Raw genomic sequence first — 16,966 nt, forward strand, 5'->3', positions numbered from 1 at the left:
AATCTATACCTAGTAGTAACAATGAAATAATAAAGATTAGGGTGGAGAAACATGAAATAGAGAATAGAAAAACAACTGAGAGGAACAATGAACCTAAAACTTGGTTCTTTGAAAAAAAATAATAAAGTTGACAAACTTTTAGCCATAATGATGAACAACAACAACAACAAAAAACCCGACACAAATAACTAAACCCCAAAATGAAAGGGGTACATTGCTACTGATCTTACAGAAAGTGAAAGGATTATAAGAGAATACTATGAACCAATGTATGCCAACAAGTTAGATAATGTAGAGGAAACAGACAAATTCCTACAAACACACAACTTACCTAAACTGACACAAGTAGAAATAGAAGGTCTCAACAAATCTAATCAAAAGTCTTCCACCAAAAAAAAGACCAGGACCAGATGACTTCACTGATGAATTCTACCAACTATTCAGAGAAGAAGTAATACCAATCCTTCTCAAACTTTCCCAAAAAGTTGTGGACAAAACTATTCCTAAATCATTCTATGGAGCCAACATTACCCTAATACCAGATAAAGACATCGCAAGAGAAGAAACCTAGAGACCAATTTCCTTTATGAATACAGATGCAAAAATATTCAATCCAAGTACTAGCAGGTCAAATCCAAAGCATATTAAAAGATTTGTACACCATGACTAAATGGAGTTTGTCCCAGTAATAAAAGGGTGGTTCAAATAAGATAATCAATTAATGTGATTACCATATTAAAAAAATAAAGGGAAAAATCCCACGATCATCTCAATCAATGCAGAAAAGGCATCTGACAAATTCCTATACCCTTTCATGTTAAGAACACTCAGAAAAATAGGACTACAAGAGATATTTCTTAACATGATAAAAAGCATATATGAAAAACCCACAGCTAACATTATGCTCAGTGGTGAAAAACTGAAAGCTTTCCTTCTAAGATCACAAACAAGACAGGGATGCTCGCTTTCACCACTGCTATTCAACAATGTACTGGAAGTCCTTGCTACAGCAATTAGACAAGAAAAAAATTCAAAAGGTACAGGAATTGGCAAAAAAATAAAACTCTCTTTTCACAAATGAAATGATCCTTCAAATAAACAATTCCAACAAATTAAACTAACAAAAGAATGCAGCAAAGATTTCCAGGCTACAAGATTAACATGCAAAAATCACTTTTCTATATACCACAAAAAAATACTCTGAAATGGAAATTTAAAACAAAAATTTATTTGCAATAGCTCCTGAAAGAATTACTTAGGTATAAATTCAGCCAAGGGGTTGAAAGACTTGCACACTGAAAACAAAACACTGCTTTAAGAAATTAAAGGAGACCTAAATAAATGTAAGGACATCCCATGTTCATGGATAGAAAGATTTAATATTTTTAAGATGTCAATACCACCCAAAGTGATCTACAGATTCAACGCAAAATCCAGCAGTCTTTTTTTAATTCAATTTTATTGAGATATATTCACATACCATACAATCATCCAAAGTGTACAATCAGTTGTTCACAGTACCATCATATAGTTGTACATTCATAACCCCAATCTATTTTTTGAACATTTTCCTTGTATCAGAAAAAGTAAAAATAAGAATAAAAAATAAAAGTGAAAAAGAATCATCCCCCGCCACCCACCCTATTTTTCATTTAGTTTTTTGTCCCCATTTTTCTACTCATCCATCCATACACTGGATAAAGGGAGTGTGATCCACAAGTCTTTCACAATTACACTGTCACCCCTTGTAAGCTACATTGCTATACAAGCATTTTCAAGAGTCAACGCTACTGGGTTGCAGCTTGATGGTTTCAGGTATTTACTTCTAGCTATTCCAGTGCATTAAAACCTAAAAAAGGGTTATTTATAAAGTTATTATAAAGTGCATAAGAATGCCCACCAGAGTGACCTCTCAGCTCCATTTGGAATCTCTCAGCCACTGAAACTTCATTTTGTTTCATTTCGCATCCCCCTTTTGGTCAAGAAAATGTTCTCAATCCCATGATGTCAGGTTCAGATTCATCCCCGGGAGTCATATCTCACATTGCCAGGGAGATTTACACCCCTGGGAGCCAGATCCCATGTAGGGGGAGGGCAGTAAGTTCACCTGCCGAGTTGGCTTAGCTAGAGAGAGAGCGCCACATATGAGCAACAAAGAGGTACTCAGGGGAAGACTCTTAGGCACAATTATAAGCAGGTTTAGCCTCTCCTTTGCAGTAATGAGCTTCATAAGGGCAAGTCCCGTGATAGAGGGTTCGGCACATCAAACCACCAGTCCTCAATGTTTGTGAGGACATCAGCAACAATCCAGGTGAGGAAGCCCAACACCTCTCTAGCAGTCTTTTTTGCAGAAATAGGAGAGCTGATCCTCAAATTCATATGGAATTGCAAGGGGCCACAAATACCCAAATCAGTATTAAAAATGAAGAACAAATTTGGAGGTCTCACACTTCCCAATTTCAAAACTAACTACAAAGCAACAGTAATCAAACACTGTGGTACTTGCATAAAGACAGACATATAGACCAATGGAATAAAATTGAGAGTTCAGAAATAAACCAAATAATCTAAGGCCAACTAAATTTTGACATGGGTGAAAAGTACAGTAATTGGGGAAAAACTGGATATTCACTCACAAAAGAATGAAGTTGGATCCCTCCTTACACCATATATAAAAATTAACTCTAAATGGATCAAGGGCCTAAACCTAAGATTAAAAACATAGGGGGAACCTTCATAACCTTGGAATCGGTAGTGATTTCTTAGTTGTGACAACAAAAGCATGAGCAACAAACAAAAAAGTAGATAAATGGATAAGTAGATAAATGGACTTCATCAAAATTTAAAACTATTACATGATAAAGAAACTATCAAGAAAGTGAAAAGAAAATATACAGAATGAGAGAAAATAATTGCTAACTATATATCTTAAAAGGGTTTCATATACAGAATAAAGAACTGCTGCAACTCAACAACAAAAATACAACCCAATTAATAAACAGGCAAAAGACTTGAACAGACATTTCTATAAAGAAGATATGCAGCAAATAATAAGTGTGGGTAAAGATGAAGAGAAACAGAACTCTTATACTTTACTGTTGACACTGCAAAATGGATAAGCCACTGTGGAAAATCTGTTGGGCAGTTCCTCAGAAGGATGAAAATGGAAATTACCATATTACCTGACAATCCCATTTCTTGGTATGTATGCCAGAGTTGAAAGCAGGGACTTGAACAGATACTTGTATGCCAATTCTTATAGTAGTATTATTCACACAGCCAAAAGGTGGAAACAGAGCAAATGTCCATCAATAGATGAATGGATAAACAAAATGTGGTATATACACAATGGAATATTATTCAGCTGTAAAAAAAAAGAATGGAGTTCTGATGCAATCTACAAGAATGAACCTTGAAGACATCATGTTGAGTAGTATAAGCCAGATACAAAAAGAAACATATTATATGATCTCACTCATATGAAATACCTAGAAAAAATCAATTTCCTAGAGACAGATAGTTGATTAGAAGTTACCAGGGGCTGGGGGAAGGGGATTATGAGGAGAGGGAGTTACTGCTTAATGGGTTCAGAGCTTGTTCGAGGCAATGAAAAGGTTGGGGTAATGTATGTTGGTGAAGGTAGCACAATAATTTGGATTTAATTAATAATATTGAATTGTATTCTTTAAAGTGGTTACATGGGAATTTTTGAGTTGTATATATTACTACAATAAAAACTTAAATAAACAAAAAAATGCTCGCCCCCACTGAGGGGAGGAGATCACATGATCATATCAATCGACGCAGAAAAAGCAGCTGACTAAATTTTATACCCATTCATAATTAAAATCTGTGAAATGGGAATAGATGGGAACTTCCTCAAATTGATAAAGAGCATCTACAAAAACCAATAGCTAACATTATTACTGGTGAAATACTGAATGCATTTCCCCTAAGAGCAGGAACAACGCAAAAATGTCTACTCTCACCAGTATTCAACATAGTGCTGGAAGTTTTAGCCAGTGCAGTAAGTCAAGAAAAGGAAATAAAAGGCTTACAGTTCAGAAAGAAAGAACTAAAACTGTCCGTATTTACAGGTGACATGACTGTCTTCATATATAAACTCAGAGAATTAAAAAAAAAAAAACAAAAAACCTACTAGAACTAATTAGTGAGTTCAGTAAATGAGCCGTCTGGCTCCTGATCAAAATCCAATATAGGATCTTTCAAGCCCCATCACAGGCATTACAAAAAGTTGACATGGTAGGCCTAATGAGGAAAGCTGCCCTGCCCCCTCCTCTGCACCAGAATTGGTACATAGCCCGTGCACTGCAGCTTCTGAAGGGAGTTATGGTCAAGGACTCAGGCTCCCCTGGCAGGACATGTGTTTAGTCATATCTGCATTCTTAGCCCAGTTACCTCCAGTACAAGCCTACTTATCGAGGTCCTCAGCTGAGACCCCACCTCAGGTACCTCTGCTGAGACCTCTTTATCAACGAGACACTTTTCTTTACTCTGACTCAGTACATAATACTTTTTCACTCATAGCCCTCCCCCCTCTCCCTTCCTCTAACTCCCACATCTAAAAACAGCAGGAGTATTTTGTTTGGGGTTTGCTTGGCAGTGAGATAATTTCCCACATCTGTGCTGATCCATCTGATCATCACCAAGTACAGTTACATGAGGAAAGACGTAACGATGGAAGAGACGGTGCTTTCTCTGATTCAGCCTCTTGCTTATTCTATCATAGGAAGCGATTAAAGGTTTGACTGTTACTTTTCCTTTGGCTTGTTTTAAACTACTACTCCAATACCTGGTGGCTCAGCATTCTCATTTCAACTCCGCCACAACAAGGTGGCAGGATACAAGACAACGATTCAAAAACCAATTATATTTTTAGATACTAGCAATGATCACATAGAAACCAAAGTTAAAAATACAATATCATTTACAATTGCTCAAGAAAATGAAAAGCAAAATACATATATCGGACTTATAAACTGAAAACTACACAATACTAATGAAAAAAATAAAAGAACCCCTAAAAAAATAAAACTACAATGTTCATGCATTGGAAGATATAGTAAAAATGTCAATTCTCTCCTAATTGACATGGAAGTTTAAGGCAATTCATACCAAAATTCAAGCAAGACTTTTTTTGGAGATACAGAAAGATAATTCTGAAGTTCATATGAAAGGCAAAAGAAATAGAATAGCTCAAGCATTTTGAAAAAATAAAATGGGAGGAAACTACCCAATTTCAGGACCTATTCTTTAGCTACAGTAATTAAATCTGTGATACTGGCAGAAGGATAGAGACATAGATCAATGGTATAGAACAGAGAACACAGAAATAGATTCGCAAAAATATACTCAACTGATTTTTGACAAAGATGACAAAATAATTCAATGGAAAAACGACAGTCTGTTTAACAAATGGTGCTGGAGCAAGTGGCCATCCTTAAGCAAAAAAATTAACCATACCCTAAGTCTCATGCCTTACACAATAGTTAATGTGAAATGGATCATGGATTTAAATTTAAAATGTAAAACTATAAAACTTTCAGATACCATGAAGAAAGTGAAAAGCCAAAGAACTGGTGCAAGTATTTGTAGCAAATATCTGATAAGGGACTTGTATCCAGAATATTTAAAGAACTCTCACAATTCAAAAATAGGACAGCTTTCCACGAAGATGGCGCCAAAAGCAAAGAAGGAAGCCCCTGCCCCTCCCAAAACTGAAGCCAAAGCAAAGGCTTTGAAAGCCAAGAAGGCAGTACTGAAAGGCGTCCACAGCCACAAGAAAAAGTTCTGCACTTCACCTACATTTCGGCGGCCCAAGACGCTATGTCTCTGAAGACAGCCCAAATATCCTCGCAAGAGCTTCCCCAGGAGAAACAAGCTTGACACTATGCCATCATCAAGTTCCCCCTGACCACTGAGTCAGCCATGAAGAAGACTGAAGACAACACCACACTTGTGTTCACTTCGGATGTCGAGGCCAACAAGCACCAGATCAAACAGGATGTGAAGAAGCTCTGTGACACTGACATGGCCAAGGTCAGCACCCTGATCAGGCCTGATGGAGAAAACAAGGCATATGTTCGACTGGCTCCTGACTATGATGCTTTGGATGTTGTTGACAAAACTGGGATCATCTAAACTGAGTCCAGCTGGCAAATTCTAAATATAAATTTTTTGACAACAAAAAAAAAAATTAAAAAAAGAAAAGGACAAATAACCCAATTTCAAAATTGGCAAAGGCTGTCAAGGACATTTCATCAAAGAAAATACACAAAGTACATGGAAAGATGCTCAACATCATTAGCCATCAGACAAATGCTAATTGAAACAATGAGATATTATTATACACCCACGAGAACGGCTAGAATTAAAAAAGACTGACTATGCCAAACGCTGGCAAGGATGCAGAGAAATGGATCACACAATGTTGGCAGGAATGTACAGCCACTCTGGAAAAGCTTGCAGTTTCTTAAAAAAACTAAATATATATCTACCATGTGACCAAGAAACTGAAGTCCAGGGCATGTATACCAGAGAAATGAAAACTTAAATTCACATAAAACCTATGAATGTTTTTAGCAGCTTTATTCATAATAGTCAATAACTGGAAACAATATAGATGTCCTTCGAAGGGTGAATTGTTAAACAAACTATGGTACATCCATATAAAGGAATGATACCAGCAATAAAAAGTAACAAACTATTGATATGCCAGAAAAAGTCTTCTAAAAAATAAATTTTCCTTAATATGCTCAAAGACTGTATGGAAAACATGGACAAATAAATACAGGACATCAGGAAAATGATAGATGAACACAAGAATACCAACAGAGAGATGGAAATTATGAAAAGGAACCAACAGAGCTGAAAGATGACAGTAACAGAAATTTAAAATTTCCTAGAAGGGTTCAACAGCAGTTTGGAGCTTGCAGAAGGAATAATCAGTGAACTTAAAGATAAGACCTTTGTTGTTGCTCAGATGTGGCCCTCTCTCTCTACCTAAGCCAACCTGAAAGGTGAAATCACTGCCCTCCCCTGTACGTGGGATCAGACACCCAGGGAATGAATCTACCTGGCAACGTGGAATATGACTTCCGGGGAGGAATGTAGACCCGGCATCGTGGGATGGAGAACAGCTTCTTGAAAAATGAAATAAGCTTCAAAGGCAGAGAGATTCCAAAAGGAGCCGAGAGGTCACTCTGGTGGGCACTCTTACAGACAATTTAGATAACCCTTTTTAGGTTCTAAAGAATTGGGGTAGCTGGTGGTAGATACCTGAAACTATCAAACTACAACCCAGAACCCATGAATCTCGAAGACAATTGTATAAAAATGTAGCTTATGAGGGGTGACAATGGGATTGGGAAAGCCATAAGGACCACACTCCCCTTTGTCTAGTTTATGGATAGATGAGTAGAAAAATAGGGGAAACAAACAAACAGACAGACAGACAAAGGCACCCAGTGTTCTTTTTTACTTTAATTGCTCTTTTTCACTTTAATTACTATTCTTGTTATTTTTGTGTGTGTTCTAATGAAGGTGTCAGGGATTGATTCAGGTGATGAATGTACAACTACGTAATGGTACTGTGAACAATTGAATGTACGATTTGTTTTGTATGACTGCGTGGTATGTGAATATATCTCAATAATATGAAGATTCAAAAAAAAAGATAAGACCTTTGAAATCATTCCAATTTAAGGAGCAGAAAAAAAAAAAAAGTAGAAACATAAACAGAGCCTGAGGAACCCCTGGGACACCATGGAACATAACAATATATACATTGTAAGACTCCCAGAAGGAGAAAAAAAGAGAAAGGAGCAGTGAGAACTAATGGCTGAAAACTTCCTGAATTTAAAAGGCATGCATATATACATCCAAGACACTCAGCAACCTCCAAACAGAATAAAGTCACAGGGCACATTCTTAAAGTTAATCAATTACTGTGGGTGTGGACCCATTGTAAATAGGACCTTTTTATGAGGCTACTTCAGTTAAGGTGTGACCCACCTCATTCAGGATGGGTTTTAATCCTCTTACTGGAGTCCTTTATAAGAGAACAAAATTCAGACAAAGAGAGAGAAAGCCAGGAAAACAGAAGTTGAAAGCAATGAAACCAGGAAGGGAGAGGCCAGCAGACGCCACCATGTAGTAGATGAGTTGAAGACGGCTGGCAGCTAGTCTTCTAGAAGAATGTACACCTAAGCATCACCTTGAAGATGCCTTGATTTGGACACTTCTCTCAGTCTCAAAACTGTAAGCTAATAAAGTCCCATTGTTGAAAGCCAACTAATTTTATGGAATTTGTTTTCAGCCGACTAGCAAACTAAAACAAGAGGGGTACAGGAACATAGTTTATGTATGCTACTGAGTTTAACTTGTTATCAAAACAAACAAGATTGGTATAGATTCTTTAACATTCCAAGGATGTTAAAGTTAAGCTCCATTAACTTTGAATAGGAAGTGAGATACGGTAAGCTAGTATAGGCTGGAGTGAAATAGTGACACATCCTAGAGTAATTTGGGCAGATAATAAAAAACATATTTACAGCCTCCCCCTCCCCAGCCCCGAGGATCTCGGGGAAAGTGCGGATGTGTTGGACATCCTCACCTGGACTGGTGTTGATTTTGTCACAAACATCAGGACTGGCGGTTTGATGTGCTGAGACCTCAAGCATGGGACTTGCCCTTAAGAAGCTCATTACCACAAAGGAGAATCTAAAGTTGTATGTAATGGTGCCTAAGAGTCTCCCCCTGAGTACCTCTTTGTTGCTCAGATGCGGCCCTCTCTCTCTCTAACTGAGCCATCTCGACAGGTGAACACGCTGCCCTCCCCCCTACGTGGGACCCGACTCCCAGGGGTGTAAATCTCCCTGGCAACGCAGAGTATGACTCCCAGGGATGAATGTGGACCCGGCATCATGGGACTGAGAGTATCTTCTTGACCAAAAGGGGGATGCAAAATGAGACGAAATAGTTTCAGTGGCTGAGAGATTCCAAATGGAGTCAAGAGGTCACTCTGGTGGACATTCTCACGCACTATATAGATAACACCTCTTAGGCTTTAATGTATTGGAATAGCTAGAAGTAAATACCTGAAACTACCAAACTCCAATCCAGCAGTCTGGACTCCTGAAGACAATTATATAATAATGTAGATTACAAGGGGTGACAGTGTGATTGTGAAGGCCTTGTGGATCACACCCCCTTTATCTAGTGTATGGATGAGTGGAGGAATGGGGATAAAAACTAAAGGACAAATGGGGTGGGATGGGGGGATGACTTGGGTGTTCTTTTTTCACTTTTATTTTTTATTCTTGTTCTGGTTCTTTCTGATGTAAGGAAAATGTTCAGAGATAGATTGTGGTGATGAATGCATAACTATGTTATCATACTGTGGACAGTGGATTGTTTATCATGGATGACTGTATGATGTGTGAATGTATTTCAATAAAACTGAATTTAATAAAAAAAAAAAAAAAAAGTTAAGCTCCATTGTAACCACAAAGAAAATATCAGGGAATACACAAACTTATAGAGACAGGAAGTTAAGAGTACAAGTTACCAGGGGTGAGTGGCCGGGGCAAGGGGGAGTTAATGCAAAATGAAGTTAGGGTTTCGCTTTGGAGTGAAGGGAAAATTCTAGTTATGGATGGTGGTGAGGGTATTGCAACATCGTGAATATGAATAATCCCACTGAATGGTATGCTTGGGGGGGGGTCCCTGATGGGAAGATTTATTTTGTATGTTTCTACAAATAAAAAAAAAAAAAAAAGAGAGAGAGAGAGAAACTAAAGTGACAATGACAATTAAATACAATATAAGATACTGAATGGGATCTAAGAATGGAGGAGAAAAGGCACAAAAGGATATTATTGGGACATAAGAAAAAATTGGAACATAGCATATAAACTTTATATCAATGTTACATTTCTTGAACTTGAAACCTGTACTTAGGGTGGTTATATAAGTGAATATCCTTGTTCATAGGAAATGTACATGGAAGTATTACGCAGTCAAGGAGTGTAATATATGCAACCTGCTCTAAAATGTTCAGGAAATAGATATACAGATACCGATATATAGATAGATTAGATAGACAGACAGACAGGGAGGGAGGGAGGGAGGGAGGTACAACAGAGGTGGCAAAATTTTGAAATTAGTGGATCTGGTACCTGGGGTGGGGAGTTCTCTGTGTGGTGTTTGTGTTGTTTTTGCAGCTGCCTTGTGAGTTTGAAATTATCTAAGGATAAAAAGTTAAAAAAAAATTTTTTTAAATGAAGAATTATCAAGCAGCAGAGCATCTCTGTGGAAGCAAACTTCATAGTGAGGAATGTACAATATATGGAAAATACATCTCAAATATTTTGATAAGTTTGCAGTACAATTTACTGCTCTAATACATAATAAAACACACAATGCATAATGCAATACAATATAGTTCTAACAGAAGTATTGACCCATTCGGTGGCCTGATTCCTGGTTTTGAAAGTACTGACAGATGCCAAGACCACATCCACTCAAAATTTTCCACTGAAGTAAACATAAAAATAAAGTTTTGAAGAATGAATAAGCAAATTTTGATATGTTCACAAAATGGAATGCTACTCAGCCATTTTAAAAGAATGAATTTTTCCCTACACAAAAATTAACTCAAAGTAGATCAAAGACCTCAGTAAGAGACAGTACCACAAAAATCCTAGAAGATAATGTAGGGAAACATCTTCAAGACCTAGTATCACGAGGTCACTTCTTAGACCTTATACCCAAAGCACAAGCAACAAAAGAAAAAATAGATAAATGGGAACTTCTCAAATGTAAAAGCTTCTGTACCTCAAAGGAATTTGTCAAAAAGGTAAAGAGGCAGCCAACTCCATGGGAAAAAATTTTTGGAAACCATGTATGTGATAAAAGGCTGATATCTTGCATATATAAAGAAATCCTACAACTCAATGACAATAATACAAACAGCCCAATTATAAAATGGGCAAAAGATATGAAAAGACAGTTCTCTGAAGAGGAAATACAGATGGCTAAAAAACACATGAAAAAATGTTCATCTTCACTAGCTATTAGGGAGATGCAAATCAAGACCACAATGAGATATCATCTTACACCAATTAGAATGGCTGCCATTAAACAAACAGGAAACTACAAATGCTGGAGAGAATTTGGAGAAATTGGAACTCTTATTCATTGCTGGTGGGACTGTATAATAGTACAGCCACTCTGGAGGACAGTTTGGCGGTTCCTCAGAAAACTAGATATTGAGTTACACCATGATCCAGCAATTTCACTTCTCGGTATATACCCAAAATATCTGAAAGCAATAACACAAACAGATATTTGCACACCTATATTCACAGCGGCATTGTTCACAATTGCCAAGAGATGGAAACAATCCAAATGTCCTTCAACAGATAAGTGGATAAACAAAATGTGGTTTATACACATGATGGAATACTACATAGCAGTAAGAAAGAACGAGGTCATGAAACATATGACAACACAGATGAACCTTGAAGACATAATGTTGAGTGAAATAAGCCAGACACAAAAGGAGAGATATTGTATGTTACCACTAATGTGAACTCTATGAAAAATGTAAAATAAGTCTCTTATAATGTAGAATATAGGGACCTGGAGATAGTCAGAACCTAGTGAAGGGGGAATGATAATCTAATATGTGCAGATGTGATAATGAGGGTGACGTTAATGGTATGGAATGGTCAGGAGTAACTATGGTTCGTTAATGGGATTACAAGTATCAGTGACGCATTGAAAGTGGTCATGTTGTAAATAGTTGTTTAAAGGCAAGTATCCCACAGAGTAGCACCACAAACCTAAGTAAGTGTTAGCATGATATACTTATAAGGTATTACACTGCTGCAGAGGGTTAACAACAGAGTGGTATGGAAAAACTACCTATTATGTATTAATGACTATATTTAATAGGAAAATCTTACCAATTCTACACTAATACTACCAATGAATAATTAGCAGCTGATAAGAGCTCCAGAATGTATTATATTATGATAACTGTTTAAAATTGAGAGTGATGATGATTGTACAACTAAGTGAAGATAATGTAAGAAACTGATCATTCATCTTGGGATAGAATATAAATTAAGTCAAATTAGGAACCCACTACTTAATAATTTAAGCCCTTGACTTGAGACTTGCTCTTGTGAAATTCAGGGCTGTAAATACAAGGTTTAGCCCTCTTTTAATCACACTTAAGAGGTGCTTCCAGGCAACCTCTTCGTTGCTCAGACGTAGCCTTTCTCTAAGACCAAATTGGCAAATAAATACATTAACCTCTCCCTCCTCCCCCAATGAGGGACATGACTCCCAGAGGAATGAATCTCCCTGATGACATGGGATATGATTGCCGGGAATGAGCCTGGTCCTGGCAGTGAGGGATTGAAAATACCTACTTGACCAAAGAGAGGGGGGGGAGCGGAGAAAGAAAGGTAACAAGGTGAGGTCACAGAGGCTGAGACATCCCAAGTAAGAGTCGAGAGGCTACCCTGGAGTTCTCATGCAAACTCTAGCTAGACATCCCAATTGGCCACAGCATGCCATGCCTTACCAAAAGTAGTCCCTAAATACCTAGGTCCCTACCTGATATTCTATAAAAGATGCACTCACTAAGTTTTATCTTTCAGAAACTTAAATCCACCAAAGTGTTCCTATACTGACAAGTCCTAAAACCCAGAGTCAACTGCCTCTTTAAGATCAACTATCAGATGTGGCCCCCTTCCCCATACTGTCGACACCCCCTTTCAATATGAACCAGTTAGGGTGTTCACTGTCTAGATGCCCCTGAAGATGGAGAAAGAGATTAAGTGAGAGGAAGGAGTAGCAACAAACAAGATAAGATTGAACAAAAGTCTATGAATACTGAAACTTTATATAATTATATCTATATGTTTGGATGCTAGGGTGTTGGAATGGCTGGAAGAAGGTAAATAACATGGTGGAAATGTAGCCTATAGCATCCCTTGGGATTCGTTCTTGAGCTGGTTGTTGAATTGTGCCTTGAAGATCTTCAGCTTTCTGTATATACCTTGTATCGCATAATAAGGAAAGAACTGAAATTGTGGAACTGTAACCCATAAAATTTTTTGAAATTACCTATATGACTGCTTTTTGAGCTATACATCAAGAGATGACACCTTTCTGTAAGTATGTTATATTTTACAATAATGGAAATGTCTGATGTTGTGGAACTGTGACCCATGACATTCTTTGAGATTTGCTATCTAACTACTTGAGAAATCGTACATTGAAAGTTATCACTGTTTTATATATCAATTTTCAAGTTCACAATTATAAAAATGGGGAAAAAAATGAATTATTGACACCTACAATAACATGGATGAATCTCAAAAATATTACATCAAGTTAAAGGAGCTAGACATAGACAGAGACATACAGCATGATTCCATTTATATGAATATTTAGACTAGGCAAAAAAGTGATAGTAACCAAAACGTGATAGAAACCAAAACGGCGGTCGCCTGGGGTGGGAAGTGAGGTGGAGATGGGGATAGACTTCAAATGCACACATGGAAAACCACTGAAGTAACAGAAATATGTTCTATATCTTGCATTAGGAGGTGGTTAACAGATATATGAGCCTCTCAAAACTCTTTGAACTCTTCAAACCAAACTTGAAAATCTGTGTATTTAACTGAATGCTATTTACATCTCAACCTAAAAAAAAAAAACAGTGAACTAATACTTCAGAAACTTTGCACCATAATGTAAATCAACACACTACTTCCTTCATCAAGAAAATTTCACTACAAAACTACTCTCAGCTGAACTAAACAGTGTGCTTAGTGACCGAGGTGATTTACATTCTGGTGGAAGCTCCATATTTCAACACAGGCAGGCCTGTAACTTCAAGTTTACTGTCAGCAACCACTCAGCCAAGCTAGCAGCCTAAAGGAGGAAAAGGGAGAAAGAGATGAGACTTGGAGTAAGCTCTAACTTGAAAATTCCTTTTATTGCTTTTAAATTCAAAGGAATTTTATACTCTATATCATAATGTTTTCTGTTTGTTTGTCATTTTACTTGTGGTTTCTTTTATTTGAGATTCCATGGTTCTAAGGTGGCTTCCCTGTGTTTTCTCATGCAGAAAGATGGATACCATGGAAAAATAATGGCTGTTGACAGATAGTCTTCATCCTCTTTTATTCTGAAGTTCCAAAAGATGCCTTGTCAATTAGTTTTATTGTACAGGTTGTGCACAGATTTTTCATTTTCCTATCTAGTTGCCTTCTCTGCTTTTATGCTGATATTCAGAGATTCAAAAACTAGGCTGCTGCCACCTTTATTTATCATTTATTCAGTAACTGCACTGATTCTTTTCATAATGGGTTTTAATATAAAAAAATGTTCTGAGTTACTAGTTAAAAATCTTTTTTCTCTCAAACTTCAAATAAAATTGTTATTATGGTAAGATACACCATATAACTGGTTTCATACTGCCTCAATCACATCTCTGTCTCCTATTTTAAATAGACAAACAAGGTTTAATATATGAAAGTGTCCAAATATGTCTTTTAAATTTGAATAATTCCTATAATGCAAGAGCACAAGAAAAAAATATTACATACTATTTTGCCTGTGAATGAGGGTGAAAGATGGCAACTCAAGGAGCCTTAAAATCACATACAAGTTAGATCAAGTTAGATAAAAGGAAAAAATCCTGACCAGACATTAGAAATAAAAATTTAAATGGTATTCTACACTCAAAAGGAACGCTAAAGTCAAGCAAAAAAAAAAAAAACCTTTGTTTTCTAAGGGCAAGCGTGTGAAATCAAGTACTCAGGGGGAAAAAAATCTCACAGAGTTTTTTTAGGGAGTGCCAGATGAATTTAAAAACAAGGAAAGTAGTAAAATTAAAAGATTTAATTAATCTAAGAGAGGTGAAAAATATCAATCAAAAAAAGAAAGATGGGCTGATGAATAACCTGTAACAATAACATTTTTCCCCCTGGAAAGCAGACCATTTAACTACTATTAATATAATCATGAAGTAAACTGCAATCACTCTTATTACACTCATGATAGAAAACAAAGAGGGAAAGCCTATAAGTCATTAAGGAAAATCATCTCTGGAGGAGAACTCAATTTCTTGCTCAGTTCATTCTCCTATTTAAACCCAACCAAGCACCTGTCCTTCAAAAACCAACCAACCAACCAACCAACCAACCAACCAATACTGGGCACTATAAGTTAATGGCCTCTCCATTTCTAAGTCCAGTTAGGACCTCTCCCCCTAGCTTTCTACTCAATATCTCCACCTGAATGTCTCTCATCTCAAATTCACATGCTCAGAGCTGAACTCCTGATCTTCCTCCCTATACCTGATATGCCTACAGTCTTCCCCATGTTACATAATGGCTATTCTGTCCTAAGCGTTCAGGACAAAATCCTGGGAATCACCCTGATGCTTTCTCTTACACCACACATCCAATCTATCAGCAAATTATGTGAACTCTACCTTCCTGTACCTAGAATCTGAGCACTTCTCATACCACTTTTATGGCTTCAAGTCATCAAGATCGTTATCCTGAATTATTGCAATAGTCTCTTTACTGGTCTTACTTGCAATCTCCCTTCACCTCTAAACTTAATTGGCAGCAACAAAGCAGCCAAAGCGATTCTTTTAAAATATTAAGTCAGATCATAAATGCCTCTGCTCAAAATCTTCCCATAGCTTCCCATGTGGCCCTAGTTACCTCTAACTTCAATTAATACTGCCTTCTGTCCCCACCCCACTCCCAGCATTTACTTTGGAACTGTCATACTAGCTTCCTTACTGTTCTTCAAATATACCAGGCAAACTCTTATTCTCATTTTATACTCATTATTCTTACTCCAAATATCCCTATACCTCATTGAGGTGTTCAAAGACCAATTCATCAAAATCGCAGTTTCCGGAGGTGGGGCAAGTTGGCGGCATAGAGAGATGTAGAAATTAGTTAGTCCTCTAGAGCAACTAGTACATAGCCAGGAACAACTAGTAAATAGTGTGGAACAACTGTTGGGGGACATCCGTGACTGAACACACATCAAACATCAGCCTAGAATGGGTGGAACTGCTGAGACCACAGCACAGAACTCTAAGTAAAGCTCCCCAAACTGCGGAGCTGGCATCCCTCCCCCACTGGCATGGCAGGCTGAGCTGAAACATTCCCTAAAGAAAAAAGAAGCAGGTTACCTGGAGTGAGGAAAAGTAACTCAACCAAGCTACAGTTGCAGTTTTAGTTAACAAATATGGACTACTGAATACAAGCTAAAAGCACAGATAAACCTGGTACAAGCAGGAAAGGAACCCAAGGTTCCTCCCAGCAGAGAGAAGACAGGGCTGACGGGAAAAATAAATAAATAAATACAGAGCCTTTTGGAGACAGCCGAGCTCAGAATACTGGAAAACAGCTATGTTCCAAGAAAAGGGGCACAGAGAACTGGGTACCAACACCAGTTGACCAGTGAACCTGTGGGGGCTGGGGACTGGCTCTGAAAAGGGGCTTTCTCTTCTTTTTCTTTTTTTTTTTCCCTCTCATTCTAAGTAGCTCACTAGAGAAAGCCTTAGGCATTTTCAATTATCAGCACTATCCAAGGCAAAGGGGGAGTTAAAAGAGTCAGAGAGACAAAGGAAGAATTCAGATACAGAAGATAACTCCCTAAAGGGTGTATCTTACCTAAGAAAAGGGGTTCAGGGCCCAGCTCAAGTGGCTGCCCTTCCTCAGAGAATTCAGACCTCTGGGCCGGGGGGGGTGGGGGCAGAAACACCTTGAGCTTGGCTTCTGACACCCTTGGCCCCTGGCCAGGACATGGTCAGCTGAGAATTAAAAGGACCACACCTCTTTACACCAGTGGGGAGCTGCATGCTGACAAGCGCAACTTGCTGGGCAAGATAGGA

General features: G+C 37.7%; 1 protein-coding gene across 2 annotated transcripts in view; it reads right to left on the reverse strand.

Annotated features, from left to right (window-relative positions):
* Positions 1 to 16,966, reverse strand: part of IARS2 (isoleucyl-tRNA synthetase 2, mitochondrial) — a 98,226-nt gene that overhangs the window by 75,651 nt on the left and 5,609 nt on the right. Inside the window, exon 2 of one of the 2 annotated variants that reach the window (XM_037823555.1) lies at positions 10,200 to 10,267. The exons of the other annotated variant lie outside the window; for it this stretch is intronic. The gene's annotated coding sequence lies outside the window, so the exon portion shown is untranslated. The remainder of the gene's footprint in view (positions 1 to 10,199; positions 10,268 to 16,966) is intronic. 2 annotated transcript variants of the gene reach the window in all.

The sequence above is a fragment of the Choloepus didactylus genome, chromosome 2 (assembly GCF_015220235.1).
Source record: "Choloepus didactylus isolate mChoDid1 chromosome 2, mChoDid1.pri, whole genome shotgun sequence".
Lineage (NCBI taxonomy): Eukaryota > Metazoa > Chordata > Mammalia > Pilosa > Megalonychidae > Choloepus > Choloepus didactylus.